Below are 26,109 nucleotides of genomic sequence, written 5' to 3'. Positions count from 1 at the left end.
TCCCAGTGGAGCAAAATGTGTGTTGAACTGGTCGTGCCTGGAACATTGCACCTCATGAGAATGTTTCTGCTGTGTAGATCCATAATGCTTGTGTTTTTCTCCTTGTAGTATTTTAACATGCTTTGGCACTCTTTCTTTCTTGTTGAGTGCATGACAAAACATGATTCTTTGTAGCTGGAAGCTCAGAAGTGGAGGTTTTTCTGCCTTCCAAGGTGGGTCAGTGTCGCTGTCTATCGCTGTGAGGATTATCTGGTGGCTGATGGTGACTGGGTGTGGCACTGGAAACACAAGAGCACCACGGTTTATTTGTTAGAAAAGACATCAGCAGCTGGGCTCTGAACTCAAGGACTACTGACTGGCCAAGCAGGTTGCAAACCCTGTTTATAGAAGTGTTTGTATGTGGCAAAAAAAGACAAATATGCTTTTAGTGTCCCCATGAAATGAGTGATGTAAGCACATGGAACACCTTTATGTGGAGAAATGGGGTTCTGATTTTCCCTAAACAGAAGATTCTTTGCATTGTTTCATGATTTGTTCTTCTGTGCACTTCTCTGATCTGGATGCTATTGCCCCTCTTTCTTTAACCAGGGCTCTTTAAATTCTGGGATGGTTGCCTTTATCTTTGGCAGCACCAACTCCTGCCACAGGCAGTCAGCTGAGTGTAGTATAGCTAGAGAACATCTGTCATTCCATGTCTGTGTAGAAACCTAGCACCAGATCTTTTTTGAGACCAATGACTTTTTCTACTAATAAAAAAAAAATCACTAATGCCCATGCTCATGAAATTGTAAAGTGAGTTTGTCCTTTCAATATACTGAGTTTTATTTTCAAACACAGATGTTGCATTTAACTTTATAAGTCTATTACACTCTCCCTTTAAGGCAAGTTTGGCCTTCCTTGACTTCCAAAGCAGAGATCAGTAATCAAAATAGTGCTGAAAAAATAAAAGGGTTTCCCTTATGTTGTTTTTTTCTCCTTAAACTTGGCTTAGTTACCTTGTTCTTGTGCACAGAGACTCTGACAGTCTTGACTAAGGCCAGAAGATTGTCAGATACAGAGGTATTGCTTAGGTTTGAGGCTAAGGATCTGGAATCTTTTATCTTCCTTTGCTCTCTCTTTTGCTATTTGGTAAAAAATGATATTTGGCTTCAGTTAAATTTCTGTCAAGGATATTTTTTTTGGTTTGTGCTTTTGCCAAAGCACTGTCTTAGCATTTTATAGACAGCATTTGATATCTGGTAAAGAAAAACAAAAAGTGAAAATTCAGAACCCACCATCTAATCCAACCTCCTACAGATTCAAATCTGAGCTACAAACTTGACTCAAGCCAAAATGAAATTTCTCCCAGCTTTTGCGTTAGACCTTGGGCCCCTCTTAAATAAAGAACATTCTCCATTTCTGCTAGACCATCTACATTTAACTTTTGGAGCAGAGGTATGAAAGGCACTTGACAAACACTTGCCCATCTGTTGACACTGACCTTTCAGTACTTTAGCAGTATGTGTGGAGTGGTAGCATTCCCTGAGAAACACAGCACGGGGTCTCTCAAGTGTTAATTTTCTACATCTTGTGCATTTTTGCATGGCCTCATGATGAAATCTTCCTGCCCAAATCTGGACTAAAGGTTCTTAAATATCTCTTGTTTCCATTTCAAGGAATGGTCATTTACTTTTCTTTCTGAAATGGCCTTTGGAAAAGTCAACCATATGCCTCATTGCTTATAAGAATAATAAATACCTTTGGGCTTTGGCAAATCCTTAGCTAAATGACTCCAAGGTTAATTTTCTCTAATAGACTCAGTCACTTGGTGCATGCTAATTTCTAAGGGAAAAAGAACAAAGGAAATTTCTGAAGGAAAAACCATTTTGCAGTGGTTTTCATGAGTGTGCAAGATTTCAGTGTAAATCCAGAGAAGGGCTCTGGGCTCTGTTTGACCTGCCTTGACCTGGCCCTTCTCAGAACCCATTCCTGGGCACAGCAGAGGATGGGGAATTCAATGGCAGTGGGCACTGACTGTATTCCTCCCTTTGGGTGCACAGGAGCTCACCAGAGGCTGTCACGGATTCTGTCAGGTTTTAAACTTGGCCATGGAGGCAAATCAGACCAAGCTCAGCACAGGTGCCTCACCTGTAGCTGAGAGCAGGGTCTGAGCTCAGTGCTACCCTTGCCTGTCCCCCTTCTGCCTCAGGGCATCACTGAGCCTTGCCAGTGACCTCTTGGCCAATAAAAGTACCATTTCTGCTCTGTCATGGTTGCTACTGATTTTCTTGACCTGATCAACCCAGTTAAGCTTCACACTTTTGCTCACAACTTCTCTTTGGAGGGGAAGGACAAAAGCCAAGTGGTTGCTGCTTTGGCTGATGCTGATTGGAGGGAGAGCAGTGACAGATGGCTGTGTTTATTGGGAAAGCTTTCCTTAGTCACATTTGATGGTGCTGTTGGGTGTTGTCAAGAGCAGCTTGGTGTTTCAAAGGTGCTGGTGGCACTGATGGTCAGTGGTTGTCAAAGGAAATGGGTGGCAGGGAGGGAGGCAGCACTTCCAAGGGCTCTGTCCTGGGCACGGGGAAATGAGGCTCCAGATGAGGTGATCCAGGGGCCCTTCCACTCTGAACTCCAGAGATAATTAGTGAGAGGGATTCAGGAGCTCTCCTTTGTGTTCAAAGCTTTGTTTCTCTATCCAAAGTGATCCTGACAGTGAAACCTAAACCAAGCAGAAGCATTGGCACTGGAAGGAAGGTTTTTGAACGCCTATGCAGGGACTGGAAATATTTCCTTGATGTTTTTCTGTTTGAAGAAGCACTCTGGAGGTGGCAGCTTCTGCAGAAGTCACTGACAGTGGGTCAGTGCTTTTGATACCTGAGTGTCATTAGACCCAGTGCAGAATCCCCCTGTGCAGCAGAGGTTTGTCAGGGCATACAGATTCTTCGGGATATAATTGTCCCCAGGGGCTGTTTTGATTGTTGAGAGGCTGTCCAAGTCCTCTCTGGCCCCTTACCAGTTTACTTTGCTGTGCAATACCCCAAGATTTTCATCTCCTTGAAGACAGCAGCTCCAAGACTTCCAGGTCAGCTGCCTGTCTGGGTCTTCTCACTCCATCAGTGTGTTGAGGGGGAGACAGAAATTCAAAAACTCTTAAAAAGTGTGTCTGCTGCTCTGGGGTCCTGAAACATTGAAAATTCCCTAATTTCCAAACTGGAATAAAGCAAAATACTGAACTCCCCAGCTCTCTGGGAGTTATCATTCTCTGCACAGCTCCCAGATATATTTAGAAAATTTGGTTTCTTTTGGTTTCATTTTTTTCCTCTTTCTTCTTTAGAAGCCCCCAGAGCTGAATTAACTTCTAGTGCCTTCAGTGTGAATTCAGCTTCTGGTGCTGCTGTAGCCAGGAGCTGAGCACCGTGTGAAATGAAGCCCTGATCTCACAAGGGTCCTCTGCTGGCAGCAGTCCTTGTCCCAGCTGCTGTAGGCTGGCTGTTTCAGCTGGAGTCTCATTAGAGATCCATGAATAATGAATGAGCCCGGGAGATGAATTGTCCTTTCCTCTCTGTTACGGGGTAAGGCCAGGTAGGAACTGAATGTTTTCAACAGGGCAGAAAGAGCTGCTCTCTAGATAAATAAATTATTTCAGCTTGGACAGTTGTCAAACCAGAACTTAGGACCAGTGCAGAATTGAAAAAGCCCCTTGGCACGGGTGCAGGTGTAAAATAAACTGAGGGGGGATGGTGCCCTGCAGAAGGCACCCAGAAGCTGCCAAGTCCTTGTGCCATGGTCTGGGCAGGGCACAGCCTCCTCTCCCTCCCATCCCTGACCCAGGGCCCACAGTGCTCTATCTTACAGTGCTGTTGTACAGAGGGATTTGCTCAATCGTGGAGTTACATGAGAGAATTCCATACAGAAGGAATTTTAACACCAGGTGTGACATCTGGGAACTCCTTTGTTTCAATAAAGAACAGTCTCTTGCTTCCATGGTGTTCCTGGCAGGGCCAGCTGCTTTAGAAGCAGGAGGTGTATTCCATTACATACCCCATCCAAGTGAAGAGCATTCTCTTGAGGGCTTTTTAGAGAACAGACACTGACATGACAGCTTTGGATAGCATAAAAAAAAGTGTGGGTTTATTTTGTTGGCTTTGAGCTGCGGTGCCCTGAGTAGTCTCTGTGTTTCCTTCATACCTCCCCTGGCTACACAGGAAATTTAGGTACCTGCTTTTGAAACCGTGCAATGTTGGCTCTGACAGAGCGAGGAAACCCTGAGCTACACTTTAGCACCATTGGTGTGATACATGATGGACTGATTTTGGTCACTCTCTTTCCTATTAAGATCCTGTTTTCAAAGTCAGGTGGAGTGGGGTTGTGGTCATGTCCTGTTATTAATGAGGGGTCATGTGTCACTTTATTTGTTGTTAATGGGAGAAGCAAAGAGTTGCAGCTCCTGGGGAGAGAGCACAGATTACACAGATTACATACTTTTTCCTCTCTCTGATTACTTCCTTTTTTGGTTGGTTTGTTTTATGATACTGTTGTGAAGTCTGTTTGAGTTTGGAGTTATAAGTCCTTCACTGATCTTAAAAATTATGGAGAAGGCTGAGGAGATAAGGAAAATGTTCAAACAGTGCTTTGAACTGCAAGTGGAAGCTTTGATGGGGGTGGCTTAAGGAAAAATGGAGGGAAAAAACCCAACAGCAGTTACACAGTCTGTATAGATATATCCCAAATCTAAATAAAATATAGAAATGATAATACATTTCTTCAACAATTTAAACAGATGTAGAGAAACCAGTAAAATTCAAAGATAAAAGCTAAACCACAAAGATTTCTCAAATTAAAGGCTGAGTCTTTTATAGTCAAGAAGAACACTGTATACTCGAGACATGCTCATAAAAGGATGCAAAATAAACACTAAAGCATCACTGACTGTAGCAATAATTGGAACAGTGTGGTTCAAAGGAAGCAAAAATCTGGGGAAGTCAAAGCTTGGCTGGAACTGCTAAAATAGGGAAATCAATGTACAATGAAGTACAAGGCAAAACAAGGACAATTACAATTGCTGAACTTGTCAAAGTGCCTAAAGGTCCTGGTGCCATGTGATGCCATGGCAGAGCTCCTGATGAACCTGCACCCTGGCACTGAGCAGTGCAGGGATGATAGCTCAGGGCTGGGCAGTGGTTCCAGGGCAAAGCAGAGTCCCTCTGCATGGGCTGCATCCAGCACAAACATGGCTCAATAGCTTAAAAATTACATAAACAGGTAATATAGCCGTGAGAATGGCAGCTGGCAAGTTTCATCCCAGGGTAGATAGAAATTTGTGATTGTGACATGTGTGAAAAATCCAGCAATTGACCCAGGAATCTTGCATTCATTGGGTGTGACCCAATTCTTCCACCCTCGACTGAGGTGGGATCGGTTTAAGTTACCAGTCATTCATGATCTAGGCAAATAAATAAATATTTGCCTGGAGAGTTGAAAAATCTGCTCCTTCTTCCTGACTCTGCTCCAAAATTAATAGGTGCAAATGGCTCCAGATGTTGTCTGCACTGGAAGGAGCTTTGATGTTCCTCCATCTATTTTGGGAAGCAAGGCCTCACACTGGCACAGTAACATCAGCAATAAAGCTTCTCAGCCTCTGAGGCTACATCTTGTGGATGTTACTCATGTCTTGCCTAATAGAGGAGTGTTTCTCAGACAGCATAATGCTGGGGGGCACCTGCAGCAGAGGAGCAAAACTTTTCCTTTTTATTGTGCAGATGGCAAGGCACAGGCAGGGTGGCCTGTGCAGAGGTGTAAAGGGAGATTGCTCTTTCTTGTCTGAACAGGCTGATATTTCCTGGTTGCATTTAATTTTTATAAGGTGTTCAGGCTCATTGCAGGCTGTATTTCCTTTACTTTGACAAGGAGCCTGAGGCTGTGTTATTCCTTGTGATGAGCACATTCTCACCAGGGCTGGAGTGGTTCTGTGCACATTGTTCTGCCCTGCACAGGTGTCAGGGTGAGCCATGGCATGGGGGGCTCCTGCTCACCACAGGCATCCAGGGATCTTCTACACCTGCCAGGAGGGAGAAAAGTCCACGGGGATGTGAAGATTGTGGTGCAGAGCTGGATGGCTTAACTTTTACTGGAGATCATTTCAGTGGGGAGGAGAGAGCAGGCAGGACATTGGCTTCAGAGGTGACAGCAGAGCTTTAGTAGGGTCCAAGTGCACTGCACTGTGCCCAGTGATTCAGACTGCTATTGAGCAAATAAAACCATGTAATGAATCTGCCTGAAAAGACAAAGGAGGTGGGAGGACAGTTGTTCAAAGTTTTAGTCGTTTTTTTCTCTCTTCTATGATCTCCCTTACTCTGAGTTGTGTGTCAGAAGTTAATAATTTCAGCTTCTTTTTTTTTTTTTTTTCAGAGCTCAGGTGTTTATAATCCCATACATTTGATATTTTCAGCCAACTCAGGTTTGTGGCAAATAATATGCATTACTAAAAGCAGTCACTCTTTCCAGATGCACAAAAAGTTTATTTGGAGCAAAATGTGATTATGTAGCTATGACAATGCTCAGTAGTGCTCGACTACTAGAAATACAGAGTACAGTGGGGATGAGAGATGAAAGCAGAAACATGCCAAGCAGTAATACCAAGCAGAACAATATGCAGAGAAATCAATATTTCCCACTTGTGCAGCTCCCACAAAGGGAATGAATGGCAGTGATTTTCTCAGTTATTGTGAAAAGCATAAAAAATAATTGTTGCTATAGTAAGGAATGTGTTTAAAAGAAGTCATGGGGAAATTTGCCGTGATGGGGGAGAAAAAAAAACCAAAACAGGCTTCAGATTGCCATTTCAGCCCTGTAGGTGTTCTACAGTTGGAATACACTGGAAAAGAGGTTGCCATGCTACTTGTTTGTCTTGCAGGTCCCCAACTGAGTCCAAGCTTATTTCTTTCTCATGATCAAAGCACAAACCCCTTCAGAAAGTTCAATGTAGTGATAAGAAAACATTTACCACAACACAGAGAAGATATGCTGCATTCCCAGCCAAGGTCAGAGATATTGGGGTCAAGGACTACCCAAAAGTTAAAAATCAGGGGAGTCTGAGACTTTGTCAAATTCCATGTTTCCTCCTGGATTTCAGTCATAACTTAGTAGAATGTGGAATCTGTATAGTTAAGAACTTACAGGAAAGCATCCAGCACACAAAGTATTCCAGTAAAAGGACTGATAAAGCAGCCTGGAAGGAATCACTGCAAGGGTTTCAGAGCAATGGGTGGTCAAAGACAGCAGGTGAGCAGCAGCCAGAAGATGGCAAATAATCCAGTGATCTTGGCAAGCAAGTACATCTCAGAACGTGCATAAAGGACAAATGGTAATATGTATTTCCATGAAGTCTGGCTTAGATCCTTTCCATGATGGAAAGCTGAAAGCAGTGAAGGCATTTAGCACTGTGGGTTGCCTCTGCAAATCTCTGCTTTTGTTAAAATACAGCAGGGGGGTAAGCAGGCAGAACAAGTCACCTCTTTCATTGCTTGTTGATCACACAGTGAAAATATTTGATGATAGATGTGTGAGTGCAACAGGGGGCAAAGGAAGAATTGCCTAGAGAAATGCTGCAAGAGCAAGTATTAAACTTCCATAGCTTGTTCTCTTTTGCATTTCTGTCTGAGACACATGTTCAAATAGTTTGAAACTTGTCTAGTCAGACTTTGTTGAATTTCGTGAGTTCTGGCAGACACTCACTGGGTCACACAAATTATGAGGGGAAAAAAATGCCCAGGTGAAGATTTCCTAAAGTTTGCTCAGAGAATGAAGAAAAGGGGGACATGAGAGTTGTAGAAGGCATTTGCTGCTTCTGGCTTTTTCAGATTTCAGTGAATACAGGGGCTATCTACAAGGACTGCAAAAAGTCATTTTTGCAGCATAAGATGTTTCTTGTTGGATTGTTAATAAGTTATCCATCCTCCCTTAGTCACCTTTGCAGCATAGAAGGCATTGCTAACATGTTTACTTTCTCAGAAGAACTGCATGAACTATTTAGGCTGCATTTTGAGTTTAAAAACATTTAAAATGGAAAGCAGTTGTAATGGAAATTAGTTTATTTTCTTACCCTCTGGTTCAGGAAGGGCTATTTGAAGGCACAGAAATCTTGCACCAATGTTCTTAGCAGAGACAAGGGTGGTTAAAGAAATGTTATTTGTGTGTCCCTATTACCGAAGCAGAACTTTGTCTAAGTCAATGGTCCTTCCAAAAGTCCTATTAACAAAAAAGAGTAAAAAATGGATTAACTGTGTTTACATAAGACCTACCTCACTGCTTTTATGTCTAATAGGAGTGTGGGGTGCTCAGGGCAGGACAAAGGAGAGCAGAAGTCCTATTGCACTCAAGGACAGCTGTCTGCCTTACCCTTGCAGGCATCCCTTGCCACGTGCTTCCAAAGGCACTGGCTGGGAGCAGAGCTGCTGCTGCTGCACACAGCACTGCCATCTGCTCTTCAAATAACCACAGAACTGGTGGTGGGCATAAAAGGTGCCATTAATTTTCCTTTAAACAGGGCTATGTCTGTCTGTGTGTGCCTTCTGCAAGGAAGGGAAGGATGTGCTCCTCCTGCCTTTGTCAAGTGCAGAAATGCCACGTGGGTCTCGGGCTCTTGCCCAGGGCTGTTTATGCACAGTGCCAGGCTCCAGCATTCCCAGCATTGGGCTAATTTCTGCCAAAATTAAGGCAGCCTGATCATGCACAAAATGAAGCCAAATTAGGTCCACTGTGCTTTTCTGCATCCAGTGTTGGATGTAACTCAGAGCAATGGTTTTGACTTTGTCATTGGGGTTTTTTTTTTGGGGGGGGGGGGGGGTAGGGGGTTGTCAGCCATGCACAAATTTCTGTGGAAGAGCTATTAGGATACAACCAACCAGGTTAATGTAATTGCAGGAGATGCACAGGTTACTGGTGTACCCACCACAGAAATAAATGGGATAATTAACAAGTGCAGCCATGGGAAGCTGAAGGGATGGACTTGTCTCTGGGAATGTGTCTCTGAGGTGCCTTGCAAGCTTGGAAGACTTTGGCTGGCAGCCATTTCCTCCCTTCTGCTGCTTGGTTGAGTGCTGACACCACCCCAGAGCGTGTTTGCTCTGTGCCTGCCGAGCGTGAGCTCTTCAGGCGTGGGGAAGGGCTTGTGCTGAGACCTGGCCCCAGCCAGAGCAGTGGAGCTGCTGCTGGGTAGAGTTCCTGGCAGATACAGCCTTGCCTGGGTCTTGCTCTCGGCAGTGCAGTGTCACAGTTGTGTTATTTGACATCATCTAGAGACTCAAGATGAGTTGTGCCAGGACTTGTGAAAATATGTGGTGAGAAGGAGCCTCCTGAAGAACTTGCTCTTAAATAAGAAAAACTTGTGAAGAGTCAGAGAGGACACAGGGAAACAAAGCCTTGCAAAAGGTCTCTCAGCAGGGTTGGTGGCAGAGCTGGCAGTATGAGCTGGGCAGAAAAGTCAATCTCTTTCCCACTGAATGTTCTCCTTGAAAGCAAATGAAATTTCAAGAGCTTTCAAGGAGCTTGTTGGAAGCTAAACAGCCTGACCCTTTGCTTTCTGAGCTCTCTGTGGCTTCTCAGCTGTTGGAGAGGTATCCAAGCCTTGTTTAGGAGAAAAACAACCCAGTCTGTTGCTTAAAATTGTATTGAAAAGCACATAACAGAAACTCTTAGTGCATCACTGTTTATCAGCAAATCTCTTCACAGGTGTGAGGTGTGCTCACCTCACTCACTGTACTGGCTGCTGTGTTTAGGAAATCATCTATGTTAGCTGCTAAATGTGTCTTTTTTAATAGATGAGGAAGCATTCATGGTCTGTCAACTTTCTGTAACATGAGTAAGATTCCATTCCTAGGGATTTCTGTTGGAAACAGTCAACACAACTGCAAGTTAGCACTAGCCATAAAAACAAGTGAGGTAGCAGCATACAGGACTTCTCTACTCCACATTTGGTAATTGAAGGGTTTGAGGAAGAAAAGCAGAGTGGCAAAGAAAGAAATGCACTAAAATCCAGGAAATCTGCCTCCATTTGCTCCTTTTGTGCCTCCTTTTCTCGTGCCTGGAGGGGACCTTAGTGGGGCCTTGCTGCTCTCTAGAATTACCAGAGGACGAGGTCAGTGTCAGTAGTGGAGGAGAGGAAATGGACTCAAGTTGTGCCAAGGGATGTTTAGACTGGAAATTAGGGAAAATTTCTTTTCTGAAAAGGGGCAAAGCATTGGAACAGGATGCTCAGGGAAGGGGTGGCATCTCTTCCCCTGTTCATAAGGCAGCTGGATGTGGTACCTGGGGTCATGGTTTAATGGCCAACATGTCTGTGCAGGGTTAACAGTTGGATTGGAGACCTGGGAATTCTTTTTCAGCCTTTATGATTCTATATTGGGTGAGCAGATTTCATCCACCCAAGCCACACCAGCCTGAGACTTTGGCCTGGGATTCTTCCCACATCTCTGCCTGCCTAAGGACCTTACTAACTGTGCTGAACTCCCGAGGCTGGGAGAGCCCCACTGCTGTGCAGACTCCTCTCCTGCTCTAAGCAGGTCACTATTTCCAGCACTTCTACCCGAGCTGAACTGACCCCTGCTGAAACCCAGAGAGCTGCAGGAAGGTCTGTGAAAGAGTTCCTGCCTCAGCTCTCCGCCGTGGCAGCCTTGTGCACTTGCCCATCTGGTGCTGCTGAGCCGCAGACCCTGCCCAGCCACCCACCCTGCTTGTGTCAGAGCCAGGAGCCAGCACCTCTGGCAGAGCATTGCTGCCAGCTCCTGCCCCCAGCCCTGCCTGCTGCTGTGCTCCAGTGGGGCTGGGAACCCCCTGAAAGCCCCACTGCACATGGAAGAAGGGAAGGTGCTCCTGGATGTGGAGTCTTGCTCTGCTCGGCTGTCCCAGGCTGCTGCCGCAGATCCCTTCTGCAGGGACCCCACCCTTTGGGATTTTCAGAGGTGCCATTCCCTGCATGTCACCAGAGGCATGAAGTGACCCCTAGCCAGGCTGGCCCAAGCAAACATCTGCCTCTGTAAAACATTAGTTTAACTTCGTTTTTCTCAGGCAAACAGAAACATAACCCTGTAAAAAAAAAGTACAGGACTTCTATCACAGGTGAATTTTAGCTTTTTCTCTTCTCCTTTCATCTTTTTGTCTTTTGAGAAGATGATTCAAAATCAATAGCTCTCCTTTGAGTTAAATCTTGTAAATGTATCTAGTTTTGTTGATACAATGTTTGATAAAAGATATTTTTGCCAAGGAAGTCAGTGAAAATATTCTTCAGGGTGGCGTTTCAGGCACATCTTTCGAGGTTTATGTCACTTTGTACTGGACTATAAGCCAGTTTGGAATTGCAGTCATATTCTGGGTGGAATAAAGTGATGGTTTTGAATTACCTTTTTTTTGTGGTTTGCATTTTCTCTTGAACACACTTTGCAAAGTCTGTTCACCATTTACAGAGCTTTGTAGCACTGACCACTCCTCAAGGAGTTTCTGTGGGAGAGCAGAGCAGCTTGCCTGCTATCTGGCCCTTGGAGACCAGGCAGTAACTCACCCCTTGGCTGGGGAAGAAGTCCCTGGGAATCCCTGTTTCCCTTCTGGTGCTCGTTCATGTTTCTCAGCGTGTTTCATGGCCAGCTGTTCCCAGCCATCTGTTGCACAGGCTGGGGTGCTGCTCCTGTGGGCACGTGTGGATCAGGATTTGGTGGCTGGGATTCAGGGCTCTGGGGGCTGAGCTGGGCAGAGCTGGGCTGAGGGATCAGTGCATGGAGCTGGGATGCAGCAGGCCCGTGTCTGCTCTCCATAAGCCATCAGAGATAACGTGCCTTGTCTGCAATAACTCCTTGCCCTTCCCAGACTTGAGGCAAACCCTTGACTTGACTGAGATTAGATTCTGCTGTGTGTGCCTGTCTGTGCTCTGTCACAAAGGAGCAGCCCGAGTGTGGCTCAGCCTGGTTTTCTGGGGAGAGATCTGCAGCCACTTGGGAGGGATGGACAGAGTGCCCCAGATTTAGGGCAGAAGCAAGCACAGGCTGGTTGCTTGTCTGAAGAAATGTCAGGCAGAGCTGCTGCCTACCCTGCCTGCCTCAGCCCTGCGGGCTGGAAGAATTTGTGGAGTCTAAAACTGCTGTCCTGCATAGGGAGTGTATCCTGGGTATTTCCAGTACTGTCTCCTTTAAGACTCCTGGGAAAACATTTGTGTTTTCCTGAGTTTTTTATGTTTTGAGAAGGATTGTGGAGATCTCTGAAGTGCTAGAGTACTCTGAAGTGTCTGTTCCCAAAACACATTGCTTAAGACTGACCACAGATTATGATCAAAAGCTGGATCAGGTTCATCTGTCTGATATTGATTCTCCTTTATTGTTACAACTTTGCCTTTTGTTGCTGAAGTCCTGGTCCCTCAGTATCTATTCCTTTCAAGCAAAATAGTGGCTACCCCTGCTGTGACTGGCAGGACTTCCTTGGATTTTAGAAAAGTTCAGGGAAGTGTTAAACGTTGAACAATTACCTTAAAAAAATCAGTGAGTCAGAATAATTGGCATAAATATAGCCAGTGTTTACAGCAACATCTATATGTGGAAGTTATTTTGGGTCACCATGGTGTAAATAAAAATGGCATAAGTAAAATGTTAACATTCTTTCTGCATCCTCCAATTAATTTTCCATCTTTATGGCTGCATGTCAGACCAGGGCAAGTAAAACTGGGAGGGAAAAAGGAAAGCAGCATTTTAGGACTACAAAACATGATGGCAATGCGTGGGGCACAGGTTATGGTGTAGCTTGGCTTTGAACTTTGAGTCCAGGGAGAGTTAATTGGTGCTGAGCTTCTGCTTTGGTGTCTGGATTACTGCTCAGCTTTGCACTGGATCTGCTGGGCCAGGCTGGGCTTTGCTAAACCAGGTACAACCACACCTGAACAGAGCAAAACAAACAGCAGGTGTGGGTGAGGCTGCAGAACAAAGCACATCAAAGAAGAAAGTTGTCTGTCTTGCATGTCTTTTTTTATTGTGTTATTGAAGTGAGTGGGTTCAGAACATAGAGAGCAAAACATCATCCCAAATATCACTCAGGTTTTGGAGAAAATGCCTAATGTTTAGGATGTCCAGATATACTTAAATCCCATCATAGAGTTCTAAACATTATTTTCTCAAGCATAGCTTGTTGTTTTGTTGCTTTTTGAGGAGTGCTTTGTTTTGTGAGGTTTTTTTTTTTTTTTTTTTTTTTTTTGGTGAGCTTTTATTGCTGTTGTTCTTTGTTTGTTTGGTATTTTTTTTTAATTTTGGAACATTTTAGAAACTTTTTTGATTTGTTTCCCAGCTAGTGTAAATGTTCTTTTCCACAGTTCTCCAATTCTCTACTGTTCTTTTTTTCCCAATAACAATTTTTGTACCTCCTCCTTTAACTTCTGCTAAAGCTCTGTAACTGAGATGTTTCACGTTGCTTTCCTTCCCCTCCTTTGCCAAGTTTAGATGTAAGTACCTGAGTTGTAGATGATAAGAGCTTGCTGTGACAGATGCTTGAAGGAGCCCTCTCCCCAAGTGCTTCCAGCTTTTGCAGTTCAGCACCATCAGTGCTCTGCTCTGTTCCCTTGATGTGCAGCTCCCTGTCATTTCACTTTAACTGGAAATAAAAGGAAATTCCTAAAGCAGCCAACCCTCTTGCTTGTGGGGTGAAGTGAGGCCATCTCCTCTGACATATGATGGAGATCAAGAGGCAAAGCACAGGCTACAAGGTGCCAGGTTGGGAAAAAGTCAGGGTTAGAGATCACATTTTCAGTAGAGTCTGGTGGGAACAGCCATTATGAAAATAATATTAATTGCTCCATGTGCCCAGAGCTTGGATGCTGTGTTTCCCTGGCCTGTGTATCCCAGGCTGCCTCCTATTGCAAACATAAAGGACATAACACTGGATTTATGTGAGGGTGAGCCAAGAACCATCCAAGTGGACTGTCCAGCAGGTTTCAGTCCATGCCAGTGAGACACCAAGTACAGCCCCATTAGTTCTTCATGGCAGACTAGATCCTAGTGGAAAATGTCCCCTCCCCACGTGTCCCTGCTGTCCCATGCTGTGAACTGAGCACTTCCCATTGCTTTGAGGGAGGATGTCACTGCTGGCTCTTTAGGCAGCAGCCCAGTTTTCCCAGGGTTGAATTGCCTGGGCACAGGGAGTGCTTTACCAGGGCTTTTATTCATTTAGCTGTCAGATCCATTGTGCCATTCCTTTACTTTCTGTCACCTCTTCCCTGCCTTGCTTCAGGAGGAGCCCCTTCTGCAGCAGGACCCTGGGATCTCTGGCAGCAGCATGGAGGTTTTGCCCCATGCAGCAGTCAGGGGAACAGCAGGAGCGTGGCACATGTCTGGCATTTCTTTGCTTTCCCCCTCTGGCTGTGTGTAATACATCTTGAAAGTCCCTTGGCCAAGAGCACAAGAGTCCAGCTGACATCTCAGAGTTTGAAAGGCAGTAAGACAAAAGATGAGTACTAATAGCTTAAGTGAATTGTGCCTGTAAACTTCTTGGGAAAGAATTACACTGGGGATGCAAAACCAGCAATCATCAAGGACTGCTGATGTCTACACTCCTGCTCTTTGATATGTTGGTATTTTGACAGCAGTGGCAAATCACTTCAGAAATCAACATAGGCGAGCAAAGGGTATTACAGTACTGCAGCTGAAGACTGGAAAAAAGTCACCAGGAAATATCTTTACATAACTAGCAAACATGTCAAAATGTGCTCCACACTGCAGATCCAGCAGCAGCAGAAGCCCTGTCATGGGCTGAGTGCTAGAAAGACAAATTAACTGCTGGTGTGAGCTCTGCAGGCACAGACCTGGCAGGATCTGAGTTAATGATGCTACTGAGTTCAAGAGATCTTTGATGCCTAATTTTACATGTGTGTAAATGGTGGTGTGTGGGGCAAACTGGCGGAGAAGTTGGCAGCCAGGACTGGAGTCTGTGGGCTGGATTCACCTCTGTCTGCCTGCAAATGCCAAAAAGGTGGTGGAGCACTGTGGAGAGAGCCTCTGCTGCTGCTGAGGGAAAGAAAACACTTTCAGAGCTCACATTGTTTACTTCAGACTGGTCTATCTCGGGTGCTGATAAGTTCTTAGTTTTGTTTCTTACTAAAGAAAAAAAAAATACAGACAACCCATTCAGATGGAAAAAACCTCTATTTGTCTATATTTATATTTAATTGCACCCTTTGTGCCCACAGCTTCCCTGAGAACAATGCCAATTACCAACTCCTGGGGATTTGAGCCTTTGTGTGACATTTCAGCTAGGAAAAAATACCTGCAAGCATTTAACTCAGAAGAATTCTGAACAGGTATCAAGAAGCATCTTTTTATCACAACTTTGTTGACTAAAAGTAGACTGGTTTGTAAATCTTGGGGCAAGTACCTTTACACACTCATCCTTCTTGCCCTTCTTCCCCTCTTCTTGTCCTGTAGCTGTGGGGTAAATTAAGATGGAGCACATAGATATCCTCATTAACACTCTCCTGACTCATCTTCTCAGGATTTGATTATTTTCTTTTTAAGTGTCATCAGGTATTTTTCTGATAAAGCTAGTTTAACCTGACATGTTCCTCTCCTCCTTTTGGAATTTCTCCTCCATTAGAACACTGGAATGATTAATGTTCAGAATATACCATATTTGATCCTGGATTTTTGATTAACATAAGGTTGAACATAGATGAACATCTAACTACATGACCATCCAGAATTGTATCCAAAAGTTTTTCACCTATAGAAAAGTTAAAATTATGATTTTCCAGGGTGACAGACTTTCTCCAGATTCTGGTGGGTTGTGAGTTCTGGGAAAGCAAAAGCTGACAGCAGTAAGTTTGAGAGATGTTTTAAATTTTCTGTACCTCTGAGCACAGTACAGCATGGCTTTTTTAATTAAAGCCTGGTTTGCAGTTGCAAGGATAGAAGAAATGGGCCCCATAAAAATTTTTAAGACTCTCTAAAAAGTGTCTTATACAGAGTTTTGCCTGTCCTGTAAAATAAGTTGCATATGTAGAATATACGGCAATCCCATATAAAAAAGGTTTTATTGGCACTTGTAGTAATGACTTTCATAACTTATTCATGAGTTCACTGCTCATGAGTAATTTGGTCAGCCAAAATACAGGCCAATAAAACTTTTATACCCCACTGTCATGTCTGCTGCTCTTGGAGTGGAGAGATAAACAGGGCATAGCAGATCTTTGCAGATCCTCTACGGGAAGGGTTAAAATAGAGACTGAATTCAGCTGTGATTGAAAGAAAAGTGATTAGCTGAAGGGGGGCTGATAAAAAACACCAAGACCAAAGCAAGTGTGTTCTGGTTTTGAGCTGATAGGATTGATATCACTTTTTGAAATGTCTGGGGTTATGTGTCGTTTTGGATCTGAAAGTGGGGCTTGTGACATTTGCTGCATATTCTTGCAGATTGACCCTCATTCTCCCTTTAGGTTTTATATTTAGGATGTTGTTTTGGTTTTTTGTTTGTTAGGTTTCTTTCTTTCTTTCTTTCTTTCTTTATTTTTTTTTTTATTTTATTTTAATCCTAGTGGGTGGCAGTGGGACAGTTCCATCACTACAATTGTATTACACTGGACTTGTTTATGGGCTCTGAAGGTGCTCAGGAGGGAACACTTCTATGCATTTGGAGCAACTAAATAGATCCAAAAATCTGGCTGTCTGCACTCAGAAAGTGATCTCTCATAAATCTAGTTTGACACAATTCCCTATTTTTAGCTCCGTGGAACATATCACATGACAAAGTGCCCCGAGGGCACCTGCTGCTCCCTCAAAAGAGGAGGGCTGCCACCCCCAGAAGGCAGGCTTATATTTGCTGTGCTTCTCAAGAAATAAAATTAACTCCTGACTAACCTCACATTTTGCAACCAAAAAAGCTTTTTAAGTACTAGAGCTTGGAAGTAACAAATTGATTACCACTTATTTAATTTCTCTACCATTTTAAACCAGCTATTTATCATGCTTAAGTTGCTTCTCTAACTTTTTTTTTTTTTTTTTTTTTGAAAAGCATCTCCTGGCATATTCTCCCAGCTAGAGCAGGGTGGGTGTTTCTCCTGCCTGCCTCTCCCAGACATTTCTTAGGCAGAGGCTCTTCCTCTGACATGGAGAGGACAATCACAAACCAGGTGCATTTGTAAAGAGAATATTGTTCCTTTAGCACTGTGGTCCTGCTGACTCCTTACATAAAACTGGAAAAGGGTGTGAAGGGGAAGGGATCCTTTGGCAGAAAGAGGGCTGGCTGCACATGCACAAAAGGTCTTCCTTGCCCAGTAAACAAAGGAAACTTTTCAGCCTGGGTAAGGGGACGAGGGTTTTGCTGAAGGAGCTGAGTGGCATTGCCTCTTCTTGTTTGCTATTGAGCAAAACCTGACCTTGAGGCTGTTCTCCTGGAGTGCCTGGAATTCACCATCCTGGGATGCTGGATGCAAAGCCAGGCTGCAGAGGAGATCAAAAGGAGTGGGGTAAGGGGATGGAAATGTGCAGCTCTAAGGAATTTGCTGTTAGCAGAATTCCTGGGAGTTGTGTGGGCTCACCTGACAAGCCTGCAGATTCTGATTGAAGACAAACCTCGTGGTGAATGTGCCCTCCATTAATAAAACCCTAAGGATATTTCCTAACTAGAATGCTGTGATGCTACTTCAGTAACACAGGAGGGTCACCAAAAATGCCTGGCTCAATAAAACAGAAGCCAAAGCCTTTGGAAGGCTCTCCCACTCTTTAGATTGGCAGTCCTAACTCATAAGTGTTGTCCATAGAGCCCTGAGTTCACTTGTGATGAGAGTTGGAGAGGTTTCTAAGTTTAAGGCTTTTTTTCTGGGTATTCTAGGAGTTGGAAATGGTGCCTGGTATTTACAATCTTGTTAAAGTGGGCTCATTTTATTCAAACAATTTTTCAGCAAAGGAGACCTCGTCCCCTGTGGTTTCTTGAATTATTATACAAATATACACACACATCTACTGTTCCTAGTCTTTTTTTTTCCACTCACAGAACCATCATTAACCTTTGTAATTTACAGTGTTTATAGCAGAAAGTGTGTACATCATGTCCCAATTTTACTGCAACCTGAAGCAGATAAAATTGTGCCCCAGACAGTTTGTGTATGTCCACACCACCACATCCTATGAGTAAGAACAGAGAGATGCAAGCATTATGTTAAATCTTCCTGAAGGCAGTATTTTAAAGGACTGTTTAATTTATTTTCTTTTGATACTCTCTGCCAAGGAAATGTGTGTATCCCTCATACCTAGTGAGGAGTTATAGCTACTGCACTTAACAAGGTAGGAGGTCCCATCAATTATATTTTTCAATGCATCCACACGAATGCTGCAACACTCAGACTTCTGCACCCTGCTGCCAGCCTGGGAAGTTGATTGTCAGTCCTCCAACTGCACAAGTGTCATTTGCAGGTTAAAAAGAGTGTAAATTAATTATGTCTTTCTGGAAGACGGGGGGGAGTGGATAAAAACTCCTAGGTTGCATAACTCGTGACAGCTCTCTGCTGTCTGCAAGAAGGGTTATTAATTTTTACCTCCTTGCCTTTCCTCCCCACCACCTCTGAAGGTCAGTAATAAGGGTACTACTTTCAGCAGCAAAGTGGCTGCCCTGTTAATTTTGTTTTTTTTTTATTTGCTCCTTTGAATATTTATTTTTTTTATAAATGGTTATGGGAAATATCATTTGAATAATAACTTTGTAATTTGTGGCTCTCTGGAAATGAAGGGTGGGGAGGTGAATTTTCCTGGAACTTTCTGCTGGTGTCCTGGGCAGAGATCATGCACAGGTCCACCTTCAAGCAAACCTCCTCCTTTATCTTCCACTGCTTTTTCCTCCTTATTGGAACAAACCACTCCTCTAAATAATGCAAAGATTGAATCCACAGGGAGAAAATATCTTGTCTCTGATGGATTTCTATGTGACAGAGCCCAAGACACAAAGGAACCATGGACTACTTTTAATGATGTTACTGATTGTGGTTCTCTTAGCAAAATTCCCTTGTTATACAGTTTTTCTTCAAAGCACACCTAGAAAAACCCTGCAGGCTCGGCAGCTGGAGCCTAAGGACAAACAGGACCTGCAAACCCCACCAAGTCCTTTCCTCTCCTTCAGTTCCTGCTCTGAGAAATGCCAAGCTGTGTTTACAGGGCCAGGTCCTGGATGAAATGAGGGATCTTGGGCAGTGAGAGCCCTCCCTCCTCTGTGGGGCAATCTGGGCAGCTGCCCCTCTGTGAACTCTCCTGCTGACCAGCTCTGTAAAAACCTGTGCTGGAGCCTGCCCAAATTTGTCTGCTGAAGCTGTTCTGTTCTGTGTGATGGTAGGGTACATCATGTGAGTGGGTGAGTGCATGCCCTGAGTATTCATTCTGCTGGCAGGATATACAGGCTAAGACATTTCCAAATCCACAAACAATAATGTTCAGTGAAATTCGGTATTATTAAATTATTTATGAAAAAGAAAGGTCCCAGTTCACTAAAGAATGCCTGGTCCTTTCCTAAAACCAGGCCTAGCTCACTAAGTCATTGCTGACAAGGAGTACTTGCTTTTAAAACACAACCTCATGAAAGAAATGCCCTGAGGTGAACATCAAGATACTGGAAAAAAATACTGAGATCATCTTTATTGTCACTCTCAGTAAGTTATTAAGGATAGTTCAGTGGTGCAAGGAGACCAGTTCTTTCAGTGTTTGATATAAACCATGTTTATTTATTAGCAATCACCTCTGTGATAGAAACTGTCCTCTCCCCTTACCTGTACAGCTCTGTTTGGCTGTAGTCTGCATACCATGAATCATGGATGGGATAGTAATACAGGTTTTTATTAATGTCTTCTTCTGAAATTAAAGTTTCTCTTCCAGAAATACTGCAAGTTTGTGCATATCCTTCAGCTGTTACAAATACTTCTCAGCTGGTGTTTATATCATCAATAGAAGTGACTACTGGAAAATGTGGAGCTTTCAGTAAAACCTTCAGCCGAAAATATTTTTTGTTTTCAGCTGCAAATCAAAATCTGATATATTCCAGCAGCAAATGAAAAAAAATATTTTAATTCTGAATTACCACTGTGTTTCCTCTGGGGAGATGATTTAAGTAGCTTGTGTTTGTCTGTGCCATCCTCAGATTCTATATTCAATACCACATCATGATTTTTCTCTTGTGATGGGACTTAGTGAAGTGTGGTGCCAGAAGTGTGAATGTAATTTAATGGCAGATAAAGAAGAGAAAGGAGGGAAAGACACATTCATTTTCTGTGAAGTATTGGTGATTTTTTAACATGGAGATACTTTGCTGTTTGTAATTTTGATAAGAAAGTGAACTTACCAAAACAAATGATTTTTTTTTTTTTTTGTTAAAAAAATAAAAGTGCTCGGTTTCTCAATATGAAATCATATTGACCTATCACAGCACCCAAGAACACCGAGCTGTGTAACTGCTGTCAGTATGCAGAACACATCTTTTGGTCTTCATGAATATGCATGAGAAAATTATCCTGCGAGAGGCATGCAGTGAAGAAATCTTGATTGCTTTCTGGTGTTATTTATATATTTAAATCAGAATTTTAAAATTAGTATATGCAGAAAACAAAGGGGTTACTTAGGACTTACCAAAATGTTATGGTAATATGGTTATTACTAATAATTAGCGTGCTTCAAATCTGATACAACTTGATAAAAGTCACTTAATTTAAACCAGTATGAAAAAGGCAGAGTAACAGATATTTAAATGAATTTTTTTAGCACTTTTGGTATAATGAAGGGATTGTCTCTTGAGTTACATTGGCTTGGATGGAAATGCTGTTACAGTGGCTGAACAAAAGGTGTTTGACCCAGGGTCAGCCTGTATCTGTTTCTGAGGTGGTGTACAGGAGAAGCTGTTCCACGCTCACAACCTTCGTGATTAATGGCAAGAAAACCTCGGAGTGCCATGGGGTTAGGTGGGGATCCAACCATGCCCTGAGTCTCCAGGCCAAGGGTCCTGCTCTGAAAAGCAAGTTGTGCACAAGTGGGTATGGATGGAGAAAACATCTGCTCTGGACGTCACTGCAGCAGGAAATCCTTGAGTGTCCCTGTTTATGACAGAGCAGAAGCTGTGCTGATGTGAACTTTTTGGCTGCCACTTTAACTCTTTCTTCTGCTGCCCTTTCTCCTCTCACTTATGGAAGGATTTAGTCACTTCAGAAGGGTTTCTTTCGAAACCTTTAATCATAATTAGGCGAATTGATTTATACATAGCACTTGTAATCATATTCAAGTGGATGCAAGAAGGGCTTGGAAAGGACATTCAAAAGTGCCAGTTAACTGCAGGCTGCAGGCACTGGGTGATGACTTATGCACTGCTGAATAAATCAGTCTCTGACACTGTAAAATCAATTTTGCTTCATGTTGCTCATCAAACAATTATTATAAAGAATCTGATTTCAAAACTCTAAAATCAGTTTTGGATCATGTTGCTTTGTAAGGCAATTGAGAAAAACGATGTGGCTTCAAATGCCACATGAGCCACTGCATTCTCAGCCTTAAAAACACCAACAAGCCTCTGCTGGCCTGAGCTTAGCTGCCAGGTGAGGTGGCACAAGAGGGGGTGCTTTAGCTACTGGTGAGGCTGAAGAAAGGATGTAGCAAAAATGAGGGTGGTGATCCAAGTGAGCTTCATTGCTTCTGCTCCCTTCTGAGAGGAAGTTTTGCCCAACAGACTCTGCCATGGGCTCTGTAGCTCCAGGCTCTCCTTGGAGGCTTAGCTCATAATTCCCTTTTTTCTGCACAACCTAGACACTGTTCAAATAGTTTCTTTAGGATGTGTTAGCAGAGGTAATATTTGAGGAAAGACAGTATCCTTGCTGTAGGAGAGTGAAATGGGTACAAATCAGGAAAAGAAATTCAGAAGAGTTTGTGGATGCAGAATAGAAATGCTTACATAAGGCTGATGGAGGTAAACAAAAAGAATGAAGTATTTAATTTTGAGAAAGAACTAATTTTGTCTTCCTCATCTGTAGCAGTGACCCCATTACCAGACACTTTCTGTGGGAGGGTAACATGAAGGATATACATCTAACAGACCGTAAAGGGAAAATTCTTGAAGGCAGAGGGCTGAGCGAGGCTTTTTACATGAAACTTTTCCACAAAATATGCAACCTTGACAACAATTTAATGTTTTGCTAGTACTTTCTGACATCAGTCATTTTGTTTTTCTATTTTTGAAGGATTCAAAACTCTAGTCCCAGCATTTTAAATAATGTATTGATTTACAGGGTTTATATAATGTTAAATTAAAAATGTTTTTAGTACTATTGTAAAATATATGAAGTAAAAGATTAATACAATATAAAAAACTTAGTATGAGATAATGTTTTATTTTTTTTCAATGCTAAATTTGGCATGGATACAAAGACCATTTTCTTTCACTGTGGTAGAGTTGGTTTCAGGTTTTGTAGGAGCTTACAGACTCTGCCAAATTATTTTTGTTGCTCTAGGAACGAATATAATAGTCATAAGTAAAATGAAAATGGAATAAAATCTCCATGGAAAATGCTGAAAGGAGAGCACAGCCATGCCTAAGGCTGTGTAATACATGTGGGTAACACATCACAAACACCTCAGCAGATGTAAAAGCTGTTGGTAGGCAGGTGTGAGTCCTGATTGTGTCCTGGAGTGCTGCAGTGCCACAGCTGGTTGTGAGTGCAGCAGGCACTGGGGGTGGCACAGGGTGGCAGCAGCAATTAGAGCTGTTTGGGCTGCTGACTTTGCCCACAGCAATCCCATTAATGTTGGTTTTCTAAGCCTTTTGCCTGGTGTCAGTGGGTCTGTGCTCCCTGCCTTACAGCTAACTGGGGGTACCCACGAGCTGCTGTCCTTCTAAAGATTCCTCATTCCTTTATTTCCCCTGGAGAGAAAGAAAAAGAAAAAATGATAAAGCAGAACTGCCACTGAAAGCACAGAGCACACTACCAAGGCTTTTTAGGCATGATGACAGGTGTGGCAATGTGTTCTCACAGCCTGTGGAAAATCCTTGGATGCTGCTGTGGGCTGAGGCTCCTTTCATAGCTCTCAGGAAGGATGTGGGGAGGACCAGAAGGAAAGCTGGGAGTAATGAAAAGGGAAAAAACTCCCCAAAGGAGAGAATGCTATGCCAGGTGGAGCTGACACAATGGGCAGGTCAGACCTGCTCTTGCCAAAGGAGAGGACTTTAAAGCAGAATTTTAGTGCAACCTGTCCTGGGGGGCATCAGGGACAGCATCTCCAGCAGGGCAAGGGAGGGATTGTGCTGCTCTGCTCTGAGCTGGGGCAGGCTCTCCTCGAGAGCTGGGGGCAGCTTTGGGTGCCACAGTTTGAGAAGGATATAAAGCTGTTAGACAGTGTCCAAAGGAAGGCAATGGATATGGTGAGGAAGCTGTGTGAGGAGAGGCTGAGGTGCCTTGGTCAGTTCAGCCTGGAGAGGAGGAGACTGAGGGAAGACCTCATTGCAGTCACAGCTTCCTCATGTGGGGAAGAGGAGGGGCAGGCACCGATCTCTGCTCTGTGGTGACAGTGACAGGAGCCAAGGGGTGGCTTGGAGTTGTGGCAGGGCAGGTTGAGGTTGGATATTAGAAAGAAGTTCTTAATCCAGGGAGGGTGGTTGGACAGTGGAACAGGCTTCCCAGGGCAGTGGTCACAGCTCAAGGCTGGCTGAGTTCAAGAAGCATTGGGACAATGCCCTTGGGCACATGGTGTGGTCCTTGGGGTGGTCCTGTGCAGAGCCACGAGTTGGACTTGATGATCCTTGTGGTTCCTTCCAACCCAGCTGATTCTGTGATGCTCCAGCAGTTTTCAGGAGGCCGTGCCCTGTGCAGATGCAGGTGGAAGATGTGATTTCAGCCAGGCTCAGCAGAGCAGGGAGCAGAGCTGCTGGCACTGGGAGCTGGCTGTGGATCCCTGAGAGCTGGGGAGCTCTGTCCTGCACAAGCCCCATTCCCAGTCCTTGGCAGGGAGCCCTGCACACAGAGCTCCATGTTCTGGAGATGCAGGTCTGTGTTGGCTAAGCAAAACCATGGGCAAGGCAGATTTGCTGCTTTGTTGTAATTAGGAATGCATGTACTTCTGCTTACATTAGCTGATCTGCATCTGATTTGGGCATTCATAGCATGATCTCCCATTGACTGCTGTTCTGGATATATTTATAGTAAAAAATCCCCAGTAAAATATAAATTAATTATCATTTATATTGCAGTATTATCCTTGATCCCCCAAGGCTGCTAGCTCTGCACAAACTTAGACTGTAAAAAGTGCTTTATTCTCAAAGAGGTTACTTCTATTACATGCAATTCTGTAAGACAAAGAATGTCTAAAGAGGCATTATCTCCATTATTTTCTCACTCTTGTTTCAGATGGGAAACCTGAAATAGAATATTTATTTTTTTTTCCACGGGTCTCGAAGAATTTCATGCAGGAGACTGGGCATTCAGCCAAAAATACCTCAGATTGCAGTCCATATCCATAAACAATCAGTTATTTTAACAGTCCACATAGGTATTGATACTGAGTACCTGTAAATATACACATAAGTAGCAATAAAACAGTGCAGTAGCTGGAGTAAAGAGATTACAGTGTTTTAATCTGCAAGTCTAGAATCCAAAATGTGCTTTCTGGCATTTCACAATCATTTAGGTTCAAGCTGAAAGTTGAAGTTATCTTTCCTGGGTGGAGATCTATACTCATGAATATGTCCTACCCGAAGCTAAAACCTGAGTCCTGCAGAAATAGATTACATTTCTTAATTTAGCAGTCTCTCAAACTCCTGAGCTATATGCACAGTACACAGACCATCCTGAATGCACTTAAAAGGTAACACTGGTGATATGGAGAATTGTGTTTAGAGATGCTGCTGTTGTTTGTACTAATTGCCATTAAATGCACTGGAGATCCTGGCTTTGGGAGAGCATCCTGCTTTGGTGAGGGGCTGCAGGGGAGTCCCTGTGCTGAGCATTTCACCCCATTCAGCAGTGAGAGGGGTCCCAGGGGGTTGTTCTCTGCTTCCAGCAGGCTTTGGGCTCTGGCATCCCTGCACCACTTGGGTCATGGCTGGTCCAGAAAGCTGCACAGGAAGGGGATGGGAAGCTCTGCTTATCTGAGGGTTTCAGTTAAGGACAAATCAAACTTTTCCTGCCTAATTCCAGTAGCCCCAGGAAAGCCTAAAGCCCTGGGTTTCAGCCTGATCAGAGCAACCTCTGCACTGAAGAATGGGGACAGCCTGTGCTGCAGCAAACTTGGCTCTCAGTCTGTTTTGTACACCACAGCTCAGTGTCTTGCTTGTAGCTGAGCTGATTAAACAATACCCATCCATTTTACCAGATCCTCAGTAAGAGTTTCAGTGCAATCAGTATGAGTAATAAATTCCAGGTATGACTCAGGTGGAGATGTGCTTGTTTCTGTGGGAAGAGGCAAGCCAGCTTCTGGCTTGAAAATTTTCTTCAAGGGATTTCAAATATGGACTGTTTATTTTGTTGGCAGGGCAAGGCTGTTAAAGACCTGCTCCAGGTTTCAGTTAATGAATTCTTAATTGAAGAGAATCTTGGCATGATGCAAAATGAGAGTTGCAGTAAAGCCCTCTGCTGAAGTTTCTAGCATCCTGGCAGTCCCTAATTTCAAATAAGACAACCTATTTCATGCTTATACAGTAGTTATCTTTTACTTTGGGGTTTTCCCCAAGTAACAGATGAAGAAAATTATTATTACAATTGAGCTATCTGCCAAGGGAAGTCAGACTTGCAGGGAAATAACTTGTATCAATTATCACATTTCTACAGTCTGAAAGAAAACTCTCAAGTCCCTTAAACCAGGTAGAAAATAGCTGAGGTCATTTCTCCTACAGACCTGCTGAACAGAAACTCTTGTTTCAGCTAATTTTCTCAAATAAAGCTCTAAATCTGGAGGGCTTTAACATAATCCATTGGAGTAGTGAGCTGGTTTCTAACTTTGAGAAATTGTTAATGAGGAAAAGGGGAACCACCAGGAATGCAACTGATGGTGTTTAAAGTTACAGGTATTGAAAGCTGAGTACCTGAATGCCTCAGAGCCTCCCTGACTCCCAGGTGCCAGGGAAGCAGTGCCTGAATGTGCAGGAGCTCAGGCTCAGCCC

Source organism: Serinus canaria, chromosome 6 (assembly GCF_022539315.1).
Source record: "Serinus canaria isolate serCan28SL12 chromosome 6, serCan2020, whole genome shotgun sequence".
Classification (NCBI taxonomy): domain Eukaryota; kingdom Metazoa; phylum Chordata; class Aves; order Passeriformes; family Fringillidae; genus Serinus; species Serinus canaria.
This window is presented reverse-complemented; position numbering follows the sequence as displayed.